Genomic DNA, 22,081 nt, shown 5'->3' on the forward strand with positions numbered 1-22,081 from the left:
CTTTGACATAGGAATTTTGGGGGAACATAATTCAGCCCATCCCAAACATCTCTAAAGCCTGGCTCTGATATCACGCCCTCTGGAAAGCCTTCCCAGATTTTCCCAGGTAAAGTGAATTGTAGGAATTCTCCTATCCCACTGCTTATTCCTCTTTATGCCATGCGCTGCATTGTATTATAATGACCTTTTCTCCAGGCTGTACTTATCCCCTCTCCTGACTCTCCGACTGGGAACTTTTCACCTGTGAGGCTCTCTTTTCTATATCACCATCCCCCAGCTATGAAGGGGCAGAGCAGCTTATAGGATGACTCAGCAGGGAAGTCAGGATGGAATGCGTTGGGTCCCTCAAAAGAAACCAGCAGAGTATCTTCAAGCCCAGTGAGCAGAAGGCTGGGAGGCTATCAAGTGAAAGGAAAGGTTTGACCAACTTTAAGCCCAGGTCCAGAACCCAGGTGTACAGACATGAGACGCGGGACTGAAGGTGACTGGCCAGGGGTCAGACGTGCTGAGACAGTGCGCTCTCGTGGGAAGAGACTGAGTGCAGGAACCAGGCAGCCTCGATTCAAATTCCAGTTTTGTCACTTAGAGGCAAGGCATTCAACTGCTGTGAATTACAGTTGGCTTCATAGTAAAGAAGGATAATATGAACTAGTTGGTAGAAGTGTCTGAGTTAAATAAAGAAACCCAGGTAGAGAGCCCACCACAGGATCTGATACCCAGTGGGCGATTGACCGATGATAGAAACTTCCATCACGATACAGTCTCAAATCTTCCAAAATGCTGGCACTCTACATAGACCTCAAGCACCCCCCCCAAAAAAACCTGAACTGATTTGGAAACATCTGACCTGCCAGAGGGAGGCCTTCTAGATCCACCGTGGCAAAGAGAAATTGTCATAGCATTACTAATGTTGAGGTTTTCCTTTAAAAATTTACAGTAAGCCTCCTTGGAGTTCAAATGAAATGCATTCCCATGATAATACTCAGAGCTTAATGCTCATAACATTTCAGAATAAAAAAAATCAGCTCTGTGTTTACTTTGTGCTTATTAAACAGAAAAAAAGATGAAAGGAGCAAATAGAAGAAAGACACCCAAGATTATTTCCAATTTCTCGAGATATCCCTTCCACCTGGATGCTTTGATAACGGCCTAACAGAGAGCAAAGTCTGGGGTTACACGAAGCTCAAAAACAAGAGGGAAAAAGTCACTCACTTCTGTCATCCAGATGTTTCATTTGCAAGGTAACAGCTAAAGGAGCAGGTATCAGAAGAACTGAGTCCAGATTTAAACTGTCTTAATTTTCATAGACCCACAAAAGTACTAGAGTGGGAAGACCTCGAGAGAGTCATCTGGAACTTGTGTAAATTTCAAAACTCCTCTCCTTGGTTATTTTTGAGAATGACGGAAGAGGAAATTTTATCACCTGCCACAAGGGCGGATTCTGGTGTTCAGCAATGCTCACCTCAGAAAATTGCCTCTTAGAGCTAAGTGTTTCTGCAGGGAGAAAATGCAGGTCAATTGTTTCACCCAAAGGACAGATAATAGGGAGTATATTTATACAAAAGGGACAGGGTGACTTAACTGAATCAGAGACAGTAGAGGGTACTCTGACTTTGGAGTCCAAACAACTGAGTTCAAATGTCAGGGCCGGCACTTGCCAGCTGTCTGAACTCAGTCTCACCACTTCACTTCCTGGAGCACCATTTCCCCCATTTGGACAGTGCAGCCCTAGCCTCCAAGCATGAGGGGTGGTCCATGTAAGGAACAAGCAGTGAACACCAGATCGTGGTATGACGGTAGTGCACTGTGCTATTTTTACGTATGGAAATATCCGTGTTATTTGTTGGTGTGCTATTTTAATTTAAAAAAACCTGAAATTTGAGTTATTAATATCTGGAGCATGAGATCAATGGTGCAATTATTCAAATTCTGCAAAAAGACAAGTCTAGACAGCTCCAGGCCTGTGTGAATAGCAATAAGCAACTACATTGTGGTCTTGCAAGGCTCCTATTGAAGGAATAATTATTATTGCACTTCAAAGAAAAGCATTTCTGAGAAGTAGAATATGAATATGATGGTATGGAAATGAGCACAGGTCCTCCTGCATCCGATTTACCAAATATCTATAATGAATATGCAGAAGAGGGAGACAAATCAACTGTTGGCTTTGGCAGGGGCAGGGCCGGCAGGGGTCATGTAGGTCCTGATTGACACAGAACCTGGGCCTTTGTTGGGGTGGGCAGGGGAGTTGTTCAAACAAGGATTCCTCTGTAAATATCACATGAAAGATATAATTATTTGAAGATGAAACTTGGATTAAAATATTTAGGGTTAGGCCCCAAGTATCCCCTTCACCACTCTTCTGACTAGTCAGAAGACCACCAGAAAGAGGTTTTTCAGCAAGAGAAGGTTCCACGAAAATGTACAACCCAATGAGGTCATTGACCCACTTTATTTTTTAACTAGCACATATTTAAAAAGAACAAATAATATTTTCCTTTTCAACTTCCATAACTGATTAGGTTTTCCCAAGCTACATGCTTTTTAGTTTCTATTTTGAATATTTATCTTAATGAGTTTTTATTTGCCAATAATTTATATTACAGCTAGAATGTTTATCTTTTGTAAATTTACATTTTCCCCAATGTTTGTAACATATTTATATGTTTTGGTATTTAAAGTGCACTAAATAATTTTGTTTCTTTGAGCTTTTTATTTTATAAATTCTGGGGACTTTCAAAATAAAATATTGATAGCATGTAAAATAAATACTGAAATAACAGAATTATGATCTTGCTGAAGCATTGTAATCACTAAAATGGAGTTAGCCATTCTGAAATTAATATGACATTAGGCTGGGAAATGTACTGGGACTCAAAGGAGGGGGTCATCAGCCCAAATCAGCAGAAGCCAAGGGGTCTGACTTTTCTCTCACTCAAGATTGGTACCTTCCCTGTGTAATGTTAGCAGGATATAGGGCCTTCAGGTAGGCCATACTCAGAGAGTGGCATCAGGAGATCTGTCAGACTTATTGATCAGGGAAGTGAGACAGTGTGACGTCAGGTACAACAAATATTCCACTATGGACCTCTAAGGGGACTACTTGCAGGGATAGGAGATGATGGCTTGGAAATACATGGGAAATAGGGGGGCGAGTCACCTGCTCTACCTAAATTGCGGATCTGTTGTAAGGATGAAATATCAGGTCATCCCCAAGGGCTCCACATTACACACTAGGAATTGTTGTAAGAGGTGGTTAAATGAAGGGCTGCAGAGCTGTGGAACTCAGCACAAATCATTTAACCTTGTGTGACTCAATTTTCTCATCTGTACAATGGTGTTAAGAGCAGGGCACATTGAACTCACACAACGGTAAAGAGACGTATGTGATTAATGCATGCCAAGGGTTTAGAATCAGTCCTAGTACACAGTAAGAGTTCAGGATGCTATATGCGTTTCAAGCAAAGTGATTATTGGGATTATCATCTTAAACCAAAGAACTCAGCCTGTCCCAAGTGAGAAAGTGGTAAAATGAGCTTATTTTTTTTTAAAGATTTTATTTATTTATTTGACAGCAGAGATCACAAGCAGGCAGAGAGGCAGGCGCTGGCGGGGCGGGGCGGGGCGGGGCGGGGGGTGGGTGGGCGGGAGCAGGCTCCTGCTGAGCAGAAAGCCTGATGCAGGGCTCGATTCCAGGACCTTGGGATCATGACCCAAGCCAAAGGCAGAGGCTTTAACCCACTGAGCCACCCAGGAGCCCCAGTAAAATGAGTTTTAAAAATTATAGCATTTCACTGGCATTTTAAAAACAGAATTTTGTAATCATAATACCAAATATTAGTTGACAACATTAATTTATAAAAATATAAAATGTCATACTACTCTAGTATAAATTATTAGCAGACAAGTTACTAAAAATAAACTGTTATAAAAAAAAAAAAAGTCCTGGCCAAGTTAATCTTCTTCTAATGGTGTTTATGCATAACTTGGTGTGAGTTTAGCATGAGGGCTTTTGGTTTAACATGGGATTGGCACAACAGAGGGGAGATTTCAGTGTATTCTAGGAGTCTGGACGGACAAGGAAGGGGGGTGGGTACTTAGCAGAACGGAGGAAGTTAAGACCCAAGTGTCTAGGGTGGGATAGGTAGGGGGCTCGGCTGCCAACAATACTCACTCATTCACAGAGGGGAGTCAGTACCTGGAAGGGAGAGGCAGAGGAAGGTGGGAGCAGAGCTGAAAGAGAGGAGAGGAAACCTGGATGAGGGGGTGACAGAAAGGAAAATGAATTCTTAATTACAGGAAGAGGAAGCCAAGAGGTAATGCCTGAAATCAACAGCAACAGACGTGGGCTATTTAGAAATATAGAGTTAAATTACAGCAGCAGAAGCTAAAATGATGGGTCTGTCTCAGAGCAGTGGGTGTGTAGAACGTAGGGGATTGCTGTTTTTCAAAGGGAGTTGTGGTCTCTTTGTTTTAAATGTATTCCATGAATCATTCTTTAAAAAACTAATGCAAATAGAATATATTTGATTAAACAATGCTTATTATTAGGGTCTGTTAGATAAGAGTAGAGATATGATCAAATAGGAATGGTTAGTCATAAGCTTTTCCTACAACAGACAGCAGTGACTCAGGAAAGGTGCCCTATCTGTATGTTTTACAGTTTAAAATGCTATTCCCTAAATCAGGCTCAAAACTGTGTACCACGCATGCCAGGAACTGAGTTCCCCAAATTCTTGGCCTCTTCTGTTGTGGCTGCAGCCAAGGAGCAAGATCTAGAGCAGCTGTGTCCTTGGGAGGCGAGGGATGGGATGGGATGGGGTAGAGAAGTGACATTTTCCTAATACAGGGGCTGTCCAAACTGAGCCTGCATCAGAATTACCTGGAGGGTCTGTAAAACCAGGTGCAGTGCTGGGCGCCACCCCCAGTTTCTGGACGAGTGGGTCTGGGGCAGAGCCCGAGAATTTGCAACTCTCATTAACGATCCCAGTCCCGGGTGATACTGATGCCATGGGTCCCAGGACCGTACTTGGAGAACCGGAGAGGCAGTGTGCAGCAAGGGCAGGCTACACAGGACAGGCTGAGCGAAGAAGCCTGATCCTGGAAAGGGGTTTGAATAGGCTTTGTGCTGTGAGGGGAGGGACAGAGCGAGGAATCTAGGTGCCCTATATATTTCTAAGGCTGGCATTGTCATGTCTCCTAATAATCTTTCTAGTGCAGCCCAACACTCTACTTGAAAGAAATTTCTGATTCTCACAATTCTAATAATATGTGCCCAGAATAGGGCCTACCGATGAAAGTCTGAAAAAGAGATTCAATTATCCCTCTCCACTATTGACCTAAGCTGTGCCATTAGAGGCAGTGAGAGAGGTTCTGTGAATCACATATACATTTCACCAGGTATCTAAGAAGGAAGAGAATAGGTACAGAGCAGCAGACCTCATCTGGAAGAGACTATTCGAGTTAATGTTTTTTTTTTTTTTCCAAGATTTATTTTTTGAGAGAGAGAGAGAGTACACACAGAAAAATTGGGGGAAGGACAGAGGGAGACAGACAGAGAATTCCTAGCAGACTCCTTGCTGAGCACAGATACCACAACCCTGAAGTCATGGTCTGAGCCAAAATCAAGAGTCAGATAGATGCCTAACCAACTGAGCCACCCAGGTGTCCTGAGATGATGCTTTCTTTTAAAAATGATTAGGCCATATACCAGTTGTCAATATTTTTAATCAACATATTAATTTGCTTTATCAGGCAAAGCTTTCTGTCTCACAAGGGTCTACTGAGATCAGAATTGTAAATAAACTTAAGATGTGTCACAGGACATCTTGGACCTGGGGCTAATTGAGGCAGTTTGTGTATAAAGGCAGAGAAAGGGAAAGTAAGGAGTTCCCAGCTGAACACCAGCTCTTTGAGGGAGAGGCCTAGCTGTTGACAGTCAGACTTTTAGGTCAGTAGGGTGTGACCCTGGACAAGTTAACAAGAGCTTTGGTTATCTCATCTGCAAAGTGAAGATAATAGTGGTCCATACATCACAGTTAGCAGAGTACCTGGTACCCGGTCTTGTGCTACAAGGGTATGAACTATAATAAGAGATAAAAACAAGCTCTTTGAAGTCAGATTAGGGTTCGTATCTTGGCTGTCACTTAGCAGTGGTTCCCTTGGGCAAGTTATTGAAACTTTCTAAGGCGTAATTGTGTTAAAATAGGGATAATAATATAAAGTCTTTTAGGATTAGTCCAAGGATGAAATGAAAGCAAGTATGATAGTATGCCTATCCCTTGGCAATATTAAGTGCTTGGCAAATAAATTGATCACTACAGGGCACCTGGGTGGCTCAGTGGGTTAAGCTTCTGCCTTCGGCTCAGATCATGATCTCAGGGTCCTGGGATCAAGCCCCGCATCGGTCTCTCTGCTCAGCAGGGAGCCTGCTTCCTGCCTCTCTCTCTGCCTGCCTCTCTGCCTACTTGTGATCTCTCTCTGACAAATAAATAAATAAATAAGAAAAAAAAAAAAAGAAATGATCACTACATATATGAAATCTAACTTGTAACGAATACTAGTTTTCCTCATCTGTGAAAAGAGAACAAGTATCTCTCCCATTCTCTTCCAGGTTTTGTTTGAGGCTGAAAGAAAATAATGAATGTGAACAAAATTTCTATTCATCCGTTTGCTCACCCAACAAGAATTGTGCATTTTTTATGTGCCCAGCCTGTTCCGAGAACCAGTAATACACTTGGAAACAAACAAGGGAAAAAATTCCTGTCCTCATGGAGCTTATATTTCTGCTGCTAGAATGGAGGAAGGACAGACGAGTATGCAAACAAACATGAAGTCAGGTGACAGCTGTAGGGAGAAGATAGGCCAGGTGAAGAGGACAGGGCTGAGGTGAAACAGCTGTGCCATTTCGTAAAAATGGTCAAGGAAGAAATAGCCAATAATGAGCCTCACTTGGATAGAGACGTGAAAGACGCACAGGGGCAGTCAGGCAGGTGTCTGGAGGACAGTCCAGGTGTGGTGAACAGGCAGTCTAATACACCTGGGAAAGGAGCATGTCGAGGGTGTCCAAGACGCTGTAAGGAGCCCAGTTTGACTAGAGCAGCTGAGGGAGGTGGGGTGAGTATGTCCTAGATAGACATGGGAATTTACAGGCCATGTGGTAGGCAATCAGTTGTGTCCCCTCAAATTCGTACATGAAAACCGCAATGCCCGATGTGATATTAGGAGATAGGGCCTTCTTGGAGGTAATTAAGGTTAAATGAGTTCATGAGGGTTGGGCCCTAATCCAATAGGACTGGTGTCCTTACAGGAAGACCCATTTGTGTGTACAGAGAGAAAGTGCCATGTGATGACATAGGGAGAAGGCAGCCAGCTGCAAGCCAGGAAGAGGGCACCTTGATCGTGGATCTTCTAACCGCTAGAACTTCGAGAAAATAAATGTCTGTTGTTTAAGCCACTCAGTCTGAGGTATTTTGTTATGGCAGTCCCAGGAAACGAAACACCATGCAAAAAGACTTCAAGAAATCAATCAATGTGATACAACACATTAATAAAAGAAAGAACAAGAACCATATGATACTCTCCACAGATGCTGAAAAAGCATTTGACAAAGTACAGCATCCCTTCCTGATCAAAACTCTTCAAAGTGTAGGGATAGAGGGCACATACTTCAATATTATCAAAGCCATCTATGAAAAACCCATCCCAAATATTCTCGATGGAGAAAAACTGAAAGCTTTTCCACTAAGGTCAGGAACACGGCAGGGATGTCCGTTATCACCACTGCTATTCAACATAGTACTAGAAGTCCTAGCCTCAGCAATCAGACAACAAAAGGAAATTAAAGGCATCCAAATCCGCAAAGAAGAAGTCAAACTATCACTCTTCGTAGATGATATGATACTATATGTGGAAAACCCAAAAGACTCCACTCCAAAACTGCTAGAATTTGTACAGGAATTCAGTAAAGTGTCAGGATATAAAATCAATGCACAGAAATCAGTCGCATTTCTCTACACCAACAACAAGACAGAAGAAAGAGAAATTAAGGAGTCAATCCCATTTACAATTGCACCCAAAACTATAAGATACCTAGGAATAAACCTAACCAAAGAGACTAAGAATCTATACACAGAAAACTATAAAGTACTCATGAAAGAAATTGAGGAAGACACAAAGAAATGGAAAAATGTTCCATGCTCCTGGATTGGAAGAATAAATATTGTGAAAATGTCTATGCTACCTAAAGCAATCTACACATTTAATGCAATTCCTATCAAAGTACCATCCATTTTTTTCAAAGAAATGGAATAAATAATCCTAAAATTTATATGGAACCAGAAAAGACCATGAATAGCCAAAGGAATATTGAAAAAGAAAGCCAAAGTTGGTGGCATCACAATCCCGGACTTCAAGCTCTATTACAAAGCTGTCATCATCAAGACAGCATGGTACTGGCACAAAAACAGACACATAGATCAATGGAACAGAATAGAGAGCCCAGAAATAGACCCTCAACTCTATGGTCAACTAATCTTCGACAAAGCAGGAAAGAATGTCCAATGGAAAAAAGACAGCCTCTTCAATAAACGGTATTGGGAAAATTGGACAGCCACATGCAGAAAAATGAAATTGGATCATTTCCTTACACCACACACGAAAATAGACTCAAAATGGATGAAGGACCTCAATGTGAGAAAGGAATCCATCAAAATCCTTGAGGAGAACACAGGCAGCAACCTCTTCGACCTCAGCCGCAGCAACATCTTCCTAGGAACATCGCCAAAGGCAAGGGAAGCAAGGGCAAAAATGAACTATTGGGATTTTATCAAGATCAAAAGCTTTTGCACAGCAAAGGAAACAGTTAACAAAACCAAAAGACAACTGACAGAATGGGAGAAGATATTGGCAAATGACATATCAGATAAAGGGCTAGTGTCCAGAATCTATAAAGAACTTAGCAAACTCAACACCCAAAGAACAAATAATCCAATCAAGAAATGGGCAGAAGACATGAACAGACATTTCTGCAAAGAAGACATCCAGATGGCCAACAGACACATGAAAAAGTGCTCCACATCACTCGGCATCAGGGAAATACAAATCAAAACCACAATGAGATACCACCTCACACCAGTCAGAATGGCTAAAATTAACAAGTCAGGAAATGACAGATGCTGGCGAGGATGCGGAGAAAGGGGAACCCTCCTACACTGTTGGTGGGAATGCAAGCTGGTGCAACCACTCTGGAAAACAGCATGGAGGTTCCTCAAAATGTTGAAAATAGAACTACCCTATGACCCAGCAATTGCACTGCTGGGTATTTACCCTAAAGATACAAATGTAGTGATCCGAAGGGGCACATGCACCTGAATGTTTATAGCAGCAATGTCTACAATAGCCAAACTATGGAAAGAACCTAGATGTCCATCAACAGACGAATGGATAAAGAAGATGTGGTATATATACACAATGGAATACTATGCAGCCATCAAAAGAAATGAAATCTTGCCATTTGCGACGACGTGGATGGAACTAGAGGGTATCATGCTTAGCGAAATAAGTCAGTCGGAGAAAGACAACTATCATATGATCTCCCTGATATGAGGGAGAGGAGATGCAACATGGGGGGTTAAGGGGGTAGGAGAAGAGCAAATGAAACAAGATGGGATTGAAAGGGAGACAAACCATAAGTGACTCTTAATCTCACAAAACAAACTGAGGGTTGCTGGGGGGAGGGGGTTTGGGGGGGTTATGGACATTGGGGAGGGCATGTGCTATGGTGAGTGCCGTGAAGTGTGTAAACCTGGCTATTCACAGACCTGTACCCCTGGGGAAAAAATATATGTTTATAAAAAAAAAAAAAAGAATATAATAAAAATAAAATTGGAACAGAAAAAAAAAAAAGACTTCAAGAAAGGCAGCCATTAGAAGGCTCTACGTAAGGACGGATGTTTGAAAGGACACTTTTGCTTGGGTGTGTTAAATAGGAGGGCAAGGTTGGAAGCTAAGAGGAAATGAGGTAGGAGGTTATTAAAAGAGTCCAGGAAAATCATGGTAGCTGCTCAGACCAGGGTGGTAGCAGTAAAGAATGGTGAGAAGGGGCTCAGTTCTGAATGCAGTTGGAATGTGGAGCCAGTGCAGCGTGCCGGTGGATGGGATATGGAGTAGGAAAGAAAGTGGGGATGGGGGTGGTGTCAATGGGGACTCTAGGGTTTTTGGCCGAGTACCTAGGAGACCAGAATTGTCATGCACTAAGATGCGGAAGGCTGTGGAAGGAGTAGCTGGCGTGGATAAACAGAGTTTGATTATTCTTGAAGTTGGAGTTGCCTAGCCAATATCCAGTGGAAATGTTAGGGAGTGCGGATGGAATCATGAGTCCTAAGTTCTGGAGACTGAGAGCGTTGGAGATAGAAATGTGGAAAACATGAGCATATGGATGGCATTTGAAACCCTGAGATAGCATGATAAAATTTCTAAATAATAAAATGTTAAATATTTATAAGGATATGCATAAGTGAGTTGGGGTTTGGTATCTTTCAGTATTCAGTGTCTTTACAGCAATCCCACTTAGAGTCTTTCTCCTCTATAATTTACTAGTAACATATCATGCCATTATAAAACGGGATAAGAGGGGGCCCCTGGGTGGCTCAGTTGGTTAAGTATCTGCCTTCGGCTCAGGTCATGATCTCAGGGCCCTGGAATCAAGCCCCACATTAGGCTTCTTGCTCAGTGGGGATTCTGCTTCTCCCTCTCCCTCTCTGCATGCTCTATCTCAATAAATACATAAATAAATAAATCTTTAAAAAAATGCGATAAGAGGAGATATCTATTCTCTGTCAGTCCTCTGCAAATGGAGTATTTCGCTCTTTCCATAAGTTACAGGGATGTCCCAGTTGCCAAATCTATTGCTAGGTTTACTTATCAGCTATTCCACACTTAACTATGTGTTGAGTACTGTGCTAGTAACTAGGGAAACAATGAAAGAGCTTCACCAGCTTCAGGGAGTCATGCATTTTTAACACAGTGTGATAAGGGTGAGGACAGAGACATGCACAGGGAATCTTGGAATCCCAGGGAAGAAGGGCCTAAACGGCCTCGCAAAGACTTCCTAGAGGAGGTGTCATCTGGTGTGGGTTGGAGGCAGAGGGTTGGTACATGCAGGGTGTGCACGGTTGCAGGCCAGGGTGACCACTGGCACGGAGAGGAAAGGGCAGGTTGGTGTGTGTTAGAACAACAGGCAGATCAGGGGTTGGGGATACAGGGAGATGCAGGGGTGGTCCACACAGGATGCTGGGACTTCAGATCCCTACCTTATGCAACAAAAGGTTAAATTCCACCTTGGAGGGAGGAGGATGGGAGGGGCTACTGAACTGTTTTAACAGGGGAAGTGTTTGCAAATGACTAATGGGTGTCAGAGTCATTTAAGGAAATAACCCCAAAGAGGGGGAGATTTTTGTGTATGAAGGAATCTTCATGTCTTACCATCAAAAGTGAAACACTGCATGGAAATCAACCTTCAGCAACACAGGAATGACTAAATGAATGATAATGGCTCCATCCCATAGTAGTCCATTCACTCAGTGGAATATTACTCAGTCACTTAAAGTGATTGACATGAACAGTATCTTGCACCATAAGAAATGCTTATGATATTAGTGAAACAAACAAACCAGGCTTTATATGTATAATCTGACAGGAGTCACATAAAATATGTCTACTTAAAGATTAGGAGGAGCACACTCAAACAATGGATCTTGGTTATTTTTTGTTTTTTTCCTCTTCCTTCTAAACGTCATGTAATATATGTTTAGATTAGTTTTTAAATTAATATTAATGAACATATAAACAAGCCAAAAGTTGCTTACGAAAAGCAAGACATTTTTGTTACTTTTCATTAATAAAAACCATCTATTGTGTGTGATAACTTTATTAGAGTTGAATGAGGAGATAAAACTCACTGTTCATATACTTTTCTTTTTATGCAGTACAGGTTTTCCACAGTCCTGGGTGAAGAGTGTCAGAGACGAGGCTGGGACCTGCTCAGAAAGCATGTCCTCTGAGAGGGTGACCCAGCCACAATTCTGCTCCAGACTGGCACACAGGCCATTCCTTTCTTGGTGCTCTCGGTTTGGGTCAAATACTGTTCTCATTACAACTCAGCTCAGTTTTGACCTCATCTCCATAATCCGCCGTGCTGAAGTGAGGGGGCAACAGTGTAGGACCGTCTCCCATTTTTCTAATCCACAGAGATTAAAGATACAGCTCATGCTGTAATCTGCCCAGTCACTGAGGAAGACACCGAAACAGGTAGGGAACGGGCCTCTTGAAGGGTTCTGAAGAATAGGTAGGAGTCTACAACATGGTAAAGGGCAGGATAGGGCATTCCAGGTAGAAGAAAATAATAGCACGTGTGCGCATGCGTGCGTATGCTCAAAGGTGGGAATGGCAGAGAGAGAAGATTCTGCAGATGAATTTGGGAGGTTAGGATAGGGCTAGATAATGAAGACATTTGAAGTCTCCATTAAGGCACTTTTCCAATTCCACTCGGCAAAGGGGAGCCACTAGTTTTCAGCAGAGGAGTGCCCTTTTTATCTCGGTAGTTAGCAGGATACTCACAGAGTGATGCAAAAGAGGGTCTGGAAGGAGTGAGACTAAAGGGTGAGGACTTAACCATGCTCAAAAGACAATGTGACCTTGGCAGAGGCAATAGCAGCTGGGAGTCATGCTTTCATTGAACGAATACCTTCTGAGCATCTGCTATGAGCCAGGTATTTTGCTAGGTACTGGGGAAGTACTGCAAAAGGGGAGACAGAGAGATCCCTGCCCTTGCGGAGCTTAGAGTATAATGTGTTGGAGAGGGAAGGAAATGTTTCAGTATGTTTCAGAGACGGTATTGACAGGAACTTTCAATATTCCCTTCAGTGACAAAAGGATAAACTCTGCAAAGTCCAGCAGAAATCACATTGGATAGGCCACCATTCCAAAGCCTACAACATTCATTCTCCTAATTGCAGCTAAAAGAAAGTCCCCATAAATACACTGGAAAATATAGGCATGGCAGGTATGGGCTTTCCCCCTGGCATGTGAGGTCTGACGTTCTTGGTTTGAGTCATTCCATGAAGGGCTACAGTAGAGTCTGCAGAAGCATGAGAAGGGAAGGAGTAGAGGCTCGTGGGAAGAAGGAGAAGAATGGAGAAGCAAGTCACATGAGTTTGAGGCTCAGCTCTGCATAGTATTTGCTGTGTGCTTTAACACAAGTTACCACCTCACTTGGAGACTCGAGTTCCTCATTTGTCAAAAAGGAAACTGAAGCAGATAATCTCTGAGATCCCTTCTGGTCCTAGAATGTCCTGATGCCATTTTTCTTTCTTAAAATTTCTAAATGAAGGAACATGTTTCCTGGAATGTAATGCCCTCTTCTTTGTGTTTTTTTAATTTAACTGTATGACACCAACTTACATTTCTATAACTTTTTATACTTTGCCAAATATCTTCCCTGTATATTACCACTTGCCTGTCACAGTCACCCCTGACTCCCATCTTTGCAGGTGAGGGGATTGTGGCTGCAGGAGCAAGAAAGGCGGGAGACAGAGGAAACCAAGTCAATACAGACAAGTGGCAAAGTGAACATTAAGTCAGGCTTTTAGTTCCAAAGTGGTTCTTTTATTCACTTCAGAAAGCCCAATACATTAACCCGAGAGCCTATTCCCCTGTTCTAATCAATCCATGTTTAGGATTTAACAACTCAAATAGGATGTTAGGTAAGTCAAATAGGTTCAGCACCAAGAACTCACTAAAAGAGAAGAATGACTACATTTTATTGAACCTAATTTGTAAGCCATCTGGAAACATTACCTTCAATGGGACACCCAGAACTAGTGTCTCCAGCTAAGAGACGCTGATAAATAAAGGCACCCGCATTTCAGGAACATTAAAGCAGTGTGTTAAACACAGAAAGGTGAAAAATCTAGGGGCACACAAGCTCTGGATGGTCTTTTTATTTGCCCTGGTAATGTTCACAGGAAGATACATGCTTGGCCTCAACAAAATTGGCTGTCAAATAAAATTCCTGTAGAAATTTCCTTGGAGAGAATCATCTTGCAGCAAATGCAGGCACGCTCACAATATTTGGTGCCGATGTCAGGTTAATCCTGATGACTTGCATTCAGATTCATTCCCAGCATTCATGGGTTTTGCAAAACTCTGAATGTGAATTTTAGTTTTCTTATCCCTAGATGGGAGAAGAATTTCTTCTAAGGTTTCTACAGGGGCAAGAGTAGCAACATGAGGCCTGAGGAGAGAGGTAGGGTAGATGGGGAAGGGTGAGTTCACTGCAGAAGAGTCAGCCAGCAGGGTTTTTTGCTTCACCTAAGACTCGGTCTCATTCCCTCTCCCGACATTCTAACATTCTCACACTTTGGCTACGGTCCAGCTTCCCTGTGGATGTATCCCAAACTTGAGTGGTGTAACTCTCTCCCAGTTCCCTCTCTGCAGTTCAGTCCACCCTGGATATCTCTGAAGAATACATGTGTCAGGCCCATTTGTCTACCATCTGCTCAAAACAGATCTTGTGAAAGTCTATCTGTACCTAATTTTCTTCTCTACCTTATTATCATTATCTACCACCCCTCCTTCTCTCCAAGAAATCTTTAGCGAGGGTCTATTCAACTGCAGGCTCAGAAGCTTACAGGAATAGTGGGCAGATCACAGATTTCAGCCAGACAGGTCTCGGTTTGGTGATTTCTTTTTTAATTCTTAAAGTTAGAGGCTAGAAATAAAGGTTTGGAAGAAATAAAAAAATCCAAAAATCCATGGACCTGGCACCACAGAATGCAAAGAGTAAGGGAAGAATGCAAACAGACAAGTACGTACACCGTGTTAAGTGATTTCATAAAGAATTTCCCCACTCCGCAGAGGATGCAGACATGTCCACACAGGATTGTGGCTGGTCTTCTTCACCCGTGGGAAAGTGACTTCCTAACCTTAGGTGTCTACTCTGAGGTAGCCTGTCCCAAGCAGTGAGGGCCCGAGTTGACCAGATGCCCCGGCGGACCTCATTAGGTTTTCTTGTGCTGCTCTGAACTGGCAAGTCCCCCTCCCACAGGCCTCCCTCTACTCTCATTCTTTGCTTTGCTCTCTTGGCCTGAGCTTGTTCCATATCCATATCCTCCCTCAAGCCCCGATCTTCTCTTACCAACCCTTGGTGTCTTCTGGTTCAAATTCATTTTCTCCCCAACACTAAAAATAAGAATCCTCATGTTCCAACTCTCTTCGTTGCCTGGAGAGAACATTCAGCTCTTCACACGCAGGCAGACCTCCTCCAGCTGTGCCGATTTAATCCTGTTCTGTGGCTTCATTCATTTTGAAGAGGATACCTTCGGCAGGTGAGGTGTTATGAACATCAACATGTTAAATCTCTGGTAAAGTAATTCTCCTGGGCATTTTTTCCCTCCATTTCATTTTGTCCAGGAAGCTGTCATAATGTCTACTGATATTTCTAGACTTTCCCCTTGAGGTCCTTGGCAATTCATTAATACACGCACCCTTCCAACAAACACTTTCTTGAGGACCCACCACGTGCCAGTCACAGCGCTACAGCACGACCTTGATCCTTGTGAGAAGGCAGGATGTGTGTGCGTGAGTGTGTGTGAGTTTGCATGAGTGTGCACGTGCACACATGCAGCGAGGGGGAGGGTAACACTGCTATTTCTTCAACTTTGGCTGTTCTTCAATGATAAGTGTGTGCAGGGGAGCAGGGTGAGCGCTGGCCACAAACATGGCTTTCAGCAGTCACACTCATCTCCACATCTTTATATGGCAGTCGTATACCTGCCAATTACAGAGATTTTTCTAAGCAGGTTTGTGAGCTCATAATTCGTTGCCCATGCCACACTTAAGAATAGGATGGCCCCAGGGGTGCCGGGGTGGCTTAGTTGGTTAATCACCTGTCTTCACCTCAGGTCATGATCCTGGAGTCCTGGGATCGAGTCCCACATCGGGCTCCCAGTTCCGCGGGGAGTCTGCTTCTCCCTCTGACCTTCTCCCCTCTTGTGCTCTCTCTCTCTCTCTCTCGAATATAAATAAAATCTTAAAAAAAAAAAAAAGAATAGGATTGTCCCAGAGTCCTCTGTACTACTTACATGGAAAGTCTTCTCTGCCAGAGAGGACAGAGAGGCTCTTTCTTTGGATGGGCATCTACGTTATCCATTCAGAACAGTTTCATTTGTATATTCTTGATTTCATCACTTGGTTATATCACTTTTTAAAACTCACTTCATTATAACTGTGAGCTCCTTTTTGTAGTCATCTCAATAATTGTTCCATCCTGTTCTACTTTTTGCATTCGATTTTTATTAGTTTTAAACTCTGGTTCAAACAGGAGAAAATTTTAGTCATTCTTTCCTATTTAGGTGTTCTGCTCTTTTTGGTCAGCTCTGTAATATTTTTTGTAAGTGATTTTGATCTATATACCCATCTTTAAAGGAACCACTGTTCACTCAACTGCTTCAACCTAAATCTTTGAGAAACAATTTGGGCGAAAAGTTACCATGGTAGACTTAATAGTATAAGAATTTAGGTTATAACTCTTTCAAGGTATTTATTTTCATTAAAAAATAAGAGTGTTCTGATTGCTATTGTCTTACGAATTCTAAGGTTCAACATCTGATCGTAAGTGGCATTTCCCTAACCTAGGTGCGAATTAATCTGAGACTGGGGAAACAGATATCAAGAACAGAGAGCCTCAAACATCCAGAGCTGGTCAGGGATCACTGGCCTCACAGGGGGCTCAAGAACAGGTAGGTCAGCTATTATTAGTAAACCTATTTTACAGCTGAAGAAACTGAGGCCCTCAGAAGCTACATAACAAGCAGACACAGTCAAGCCGTCTGTGGTGGTGGAAGATAAGCACAGGTGTTTCGACTCTAAATTCTGTGCTTCCCTCCCACTATACCACACTGCGCCTTATAAACAGTCAGAATCAAGGGATTGTCTCTCAAGGCATGGGGAGGTTGAAGAGGAGGTGGGTCTGAGGGAATGGAATGGCTAGGAGAGTCTTTCTAGTATATTCATATTTATAGGGTTAATTTTACGAAGAGTCCAATTCTGAAGCTTCAAAAGGTGAGAAACCAGAGAGGAAAAATTTCAGTGGGTGAGGTCACAGCCACGAGTTTATGCACACATTTCGGGTTGAGAGGGGCAGAAATCCCAAGAAGAAAGTGAGATACATCCTGGGCTAAAAAACAATATTTTGGCTTACAGATTTAAATTTTTTTGTGTGTGTCATATCACAGAGAGAGGAATGGTGGCTGGGACGTAGGACAGGAATGGACTGCTTTGTGGAGTGAAGAGTTTTCCATTATGAAAAGCTTATGAGCTGCTGTATCAGGTAGAGATCAACCACGGAGGCAGAAACAAACCCTGGCAGATATACACACATATCCAAACCTGTATAGAATCTTCTAGTGCTTGCTTCTGTTCCTGTCCCTCTGATAAATAAATGCTATACACACACACACACACATATAAAAAATAAATATGTATGTATTATTTACTTGAAGAGGAATTTGACCTTAAGCAATTGTGGGATCTGGTTAAGTGGTCTGTGTGTCTGTTGAATCATGTCTGATGCTGGAACTTGAAGTCCACTGGGAAGGCTGTTAGGAAGGAAAGATGGACATAAATAATGGGGAGAAGCAGGAGCAACCAGGTACCCATAAGCACGCGCTGAGACTCCATGAAAACTAACTGCAACCTTGACTTTCACGGCTTCCCAGCTTGCCAGTGTGGGTGAGCTGCTGCAGCTGGGGCCTTTTCTCAAGGAGCTGAACACACTTCTGGATGAGGAGTTGGAGAAGCTGGAGAAGGATTAGAGGAAACAGAGAGCAGCCATGGACCCAGATGCAGCTTTGTGCCGACCAGGGGAGTCAGCAGGTCAGCAACAACATGTGTACTGCAGAGTGGCTGCGGTTCCCTTCTATCCTCCAGTCTCCGAAGAACCTCCCCCATGTTCCACCCTAATTGGAAACATAAAGGAAACTGAATTCTGAGTGAGGCAATTCAATGGAGACATGCTGGCATATTACAAACCGCCGTACTATCTGGAAGGAATATTGTATCTGAGGCGGGGTTGACTTACATGCTCTCAAGGTGCCCAGCAGAAGCTCAGTGTTCAGTACCCAGGTCTCTGTCTGGCCGGGGAAGACTTCCTGTGCACCCACACACTTGGCTGCTTTCAGTGCCTACATCACTAGGGATTTCCATGTTCTAAGCCCAGCCAAAGAATGGGAGGGTGTTTTTCCAGCGTCTCCCTTCCTTGTTGCCAATGATCAACACATCTGCTTCTTACATTTCGAGGATATATATATATATATATATATATATATATATCTCCTTATATGTTATTATAAGCAATGGCAGCTAACATTCACTGGTAATCTATAATGTGCCAGACTCTCTCTCATTCACTTTCTCATTAAATTCTTTTAACAATCTTGTATGAAAAGTATTATTACTATAATTTACTGTAATTTTACTAATGTGAAAATTCAAGCCTAAAGAAATGGATTTGCTTGATGTTCGACAGCCATTATGTGTTAGAACAGAGAATTCCAATCTAAGACATTCAGCAAACATGACCACCAGCAACATGACCACCAGCAAAAATACCAGATATAGAAATCTGCCATGTGGTTAAGAAAATGTTCCAAGTTTTTACAACTGAACCACCCCCTCGCCCATATCAAGGATCTCCTATGTCCAACTGAGTTGAAGGATGTGTGATTTTATCAGAAGAGGGAAGGTAGAAGTGTAAATAGAATCTGAGAAAATAAAACAAACAAGGGGGCAAATAGGAGGCACCAAAGAGATGAATTCACAAAGGAAGGTAAAAGGGAGGAACACTGGTGTGAAAAAAATTTTCCTGTCTTATTAGTATCTCACTATGATGACATGATGGCTAGAAATGAATTCAAATGGACACATGTCGTTAACACAATAAATAGCGAGCCAATAGCTCAGTTACGTCAATTGGTAGCTTTCAAGCAATTTTAAAAGGTAAGTGACATAAAAGCTCCAAACAACACACAGGAATGGGGACAGTAGTTGTAGCAATTATTCAGAGTTGGGTCCCTGGGGATGTCTTCTGTGCATGCTCTGGATAGGTCACTACAGGGCTGGCTAATGAGAATAGGCAGGCAGTCCCTCAAGTCCACTTCCAGGAGACAACAACAGCACAGAAGCCTTGGAAAATCACTGAGGGCATGCCGGGGTGCAAAACTCAGGTTGCCGAGTGTGCTGCTCTCAAACCAGCATCTGCAATGTGCAGCTGGGCGGCTCTGGTTCCTTGTGGCTGGGAGCAGCTGCTTTGCACAATGCCCAGCCTCCAACCCCTGCTCTCCCAGCACAGGGCTGCTCATCTTCTGAGACACTCTCCCTCTCGGCACTGACCCCAGCATTGCTCTTCCGGATTTCTGCCTGGTCTGCCCCATCCCTGTTTACCTCTCTGAGCTCCTTGAGCAGAAGGTCTATATCCTGCACTTTCCCACATTTCTATTAATGACATTACAAGCACCTTGGGACAGGACTTTCTTGAATTGGAGACATGGTACTTAGGACCACTCTCGGAGGTGAACATCCAGACCTCCAACTCCCTCCAAAGGATGCTTCACTTTTTTTTTTTTTTTTTTTTTTTTTTAACACCGTGTGAACATTTTTTTTCCCAAAGCAGTGCTTTCTTCTTTGGCCTATTGATTCACCCTCCCCACAGGAACAAGCCAGAAAGAATCCTGCAGAGCCCTTCAACTTTGACCCACACAGGAACAGAGATCACTGAGCAGCACCAGTGTTTAAAATGCAAGACTTTTAAAACAACAAAACATACCAATAGGTGATATGGCCACTGCCCACCTATGTATTTCCACCCTTCAAAGCTCTTTTGGATACACGGTCCTTAACGATCACAGAAGATGGATAGTATTGTTCCCGTTGTACAAATAATACAACAGAGGCTTGGAGCATTATGATGGCTTGTGCTACCTCTCACAGCTGGTTAGTAGCAGAGTTCAAGAATAAAATCTTGAATTCCCAGTCTAGGTAAGGCGCACATCTGAGAAAGCTTTTACTCCATTATTCCGAGTGTTTACTGATTTTAAACTTTTAAGTCATCACATATCTATATATTTTCAACCTCTGTCTATAGGCAGAATGCATTAGAGAGACTTATTACACAGGCAATCTAGAAAAGATGACTGTTTTCAGAAGCTATTGCTCCCCGGTCCTCCTTAGGTAGAAAACCTTAATTTGTCTTTCCAAATTCACTCCACCTCAGAGAATAGCTTTGTGGATGGAAAAGCAATAATAAAAGACCAAACTCTGTCCAGCTGCAAATGACCAGCCTCTTCTCTCCATTGCGGTAAATTACAGGCTTCCCTCAGGTCCGCGGCTGCTTACGTGCCTGGTGAGCTGGTCTGCATAACCTGGCCAACTACAGGGGAGAGTGCCCCCCCATCCCAGCCCCTATTTCTCATTTAACTCTACTCATTAGAGGAGGCTAGGGCGCAAGCCAGGTTAACATGTCAATAAGTCACCAAGGAAATGCAAAAATTGACAGCTGAGGAATCCCAGCTCCCAGCCTTCTCCACTACAGAAACCCTGGCAGAACAGGTTTCTCATCCTCCTTGCCGGGTCACTTAAATGAGTAGTGACATTTGAGTCCCGGAGAGTAATTAATTTCCTCTGTCTCCAATAGCACCTCATATTTTTAATGAATTTTTACAAGTCTCAGATCCCCCTGCCTCCCAGCTCCCTCCCGAGTCCCGTTGTTCCCCAAGGTCCCATAACGAATAGCTCCCACTCCTATTTGCCTTGGAAACTCACATAAACTGGAAATGATAAATACATTATCTGGGCTTTTTAACAGACCATTGTTTAATTTTCTATGCTTGTCTGGTTGGAGAAGAGATGAATATTACCTTGTGGAGAATAAGATTTCTGTTCTATTTAAGGGGGGCTGGGGGGTAATCTATGGCAGGAAAGCAACACTCTGTTCATCCTAATAGGCAGTGCTAATTAAAAGTGGTCAGAAGGGACATCAATCTACCCAGTCTGTGACTCATTCAGCATTATCCCTGGTAAACAAGAAATAGATACTGCAATGAATGCTTCTAATTTGTCAAAGGAATAGGCATTTTCAATTGTGCCTTCTTGGCTCCCGGTATGAAGTAGAGATTTCAGTGTCGCCATCATTTAAAAGTTTAGGACCTCAAAATAATAATACTTGTTCCTTAAGCTTGTAAATCTCCAAGTCTGTTTTCTACGTAGAAACATTTATCTTACATGGTTTGACTTCAGTTTCAACAACTGAGAACGGTTCCTTCTGTTGGTAAATATATTAAAACAGAGGGCATTTGAGGAGAGCTGATACAGTTGTGTTTAAAATCAAACCAATTTGAGACCACCTACTGGGAGAGCCAGAAAATCCAGACAGGAAAACTTGAAACTCCTAATGACGCTTACTAGGTGCTTAAAGAAAAGAAGAAAGGGAGTCAGTATTCCCTTTCTCTAACTGCAAACACAAAGTAGGCAGGAGAAGAGCCATCCTAAGCAGCTACTCCCAAAGGCTCCATGAACACTCCAGGGGGTTTTAAGGAGGAACACAAAGCACAAAAGCCATCATTGGACTCAGAGACATCTGTGAGTCGTCTTCCCAGAGAGGAAGATTTTCCTACTAACCAGCAAGTCGACCAGCCTCAAATATTTACCTTTGTGTTGTGCAAAAGAGTCGCTCAATCATGAAGACTTACAGCTAGGGTTCACCACCATGTCTTGCTGGATGCTGAAAACGAATAAAACAAGATGTTTAAGAAAGTAAACAATTATTTAATGTGCTTGTTTTCCTTCCCCCCCTTTCATTCAAGAAGCATTTACTAACTGCTTACCACATACCAGGCACTGGATATACAAAGGTGGGTAAAACAAAGGCACCACCACTGACAAAGGAAATCAACAAAGACAGCCCATTTTAAGTGCTCCGCAAGAGAGGGGTACAGAATGCCTCTCAAAGGATCAGGATATATGTGTG

The 22,081-nt window shown here is 42.8% G+C and overlaps 1 protein-coding gene across 4 annotated transcripts in view; it reads right to left on the minus strand.

Annotated features, from left to right (window-relative positions):
• The window catches only part of DAB1 (DAB adaptor protein 1), a 784,414-nt gene that overhangs the window by 562,671 nt on the left and 199,662 nt on the right, over positions 1-22,081 (minus strand). For all 4 annotated transcript variants that reach the window (XM_032839738.1, XM_032839737.1, XM_032839734.1 and 1 more), the window contains exon 2: positions 21,762-21,835. The gene's annotated coding sequence lies outside the window, so the exon portion shown is untranslated. The remainder of the gene's footprint in view (positions 1-21,761; positions 21,836-22,081) is intronic.

This window comes from Lontra canadensis, unplaced genomic scaffold (genome assembly GCF_010015895.1).
Source record: "Lontra canadensis isolate GAN:19392208 unplaced genomic scaffold, GSC_riverotter_1.0 scaffold109, whole genome shotgun sequence".
Classification (NCBI taxonomy): domain Eukaryota; kingdom Metazoa; phylum Chordata; class Mammalia; order Carnivora; family Mustelidae; genus Lontra; species Lontra canadensis.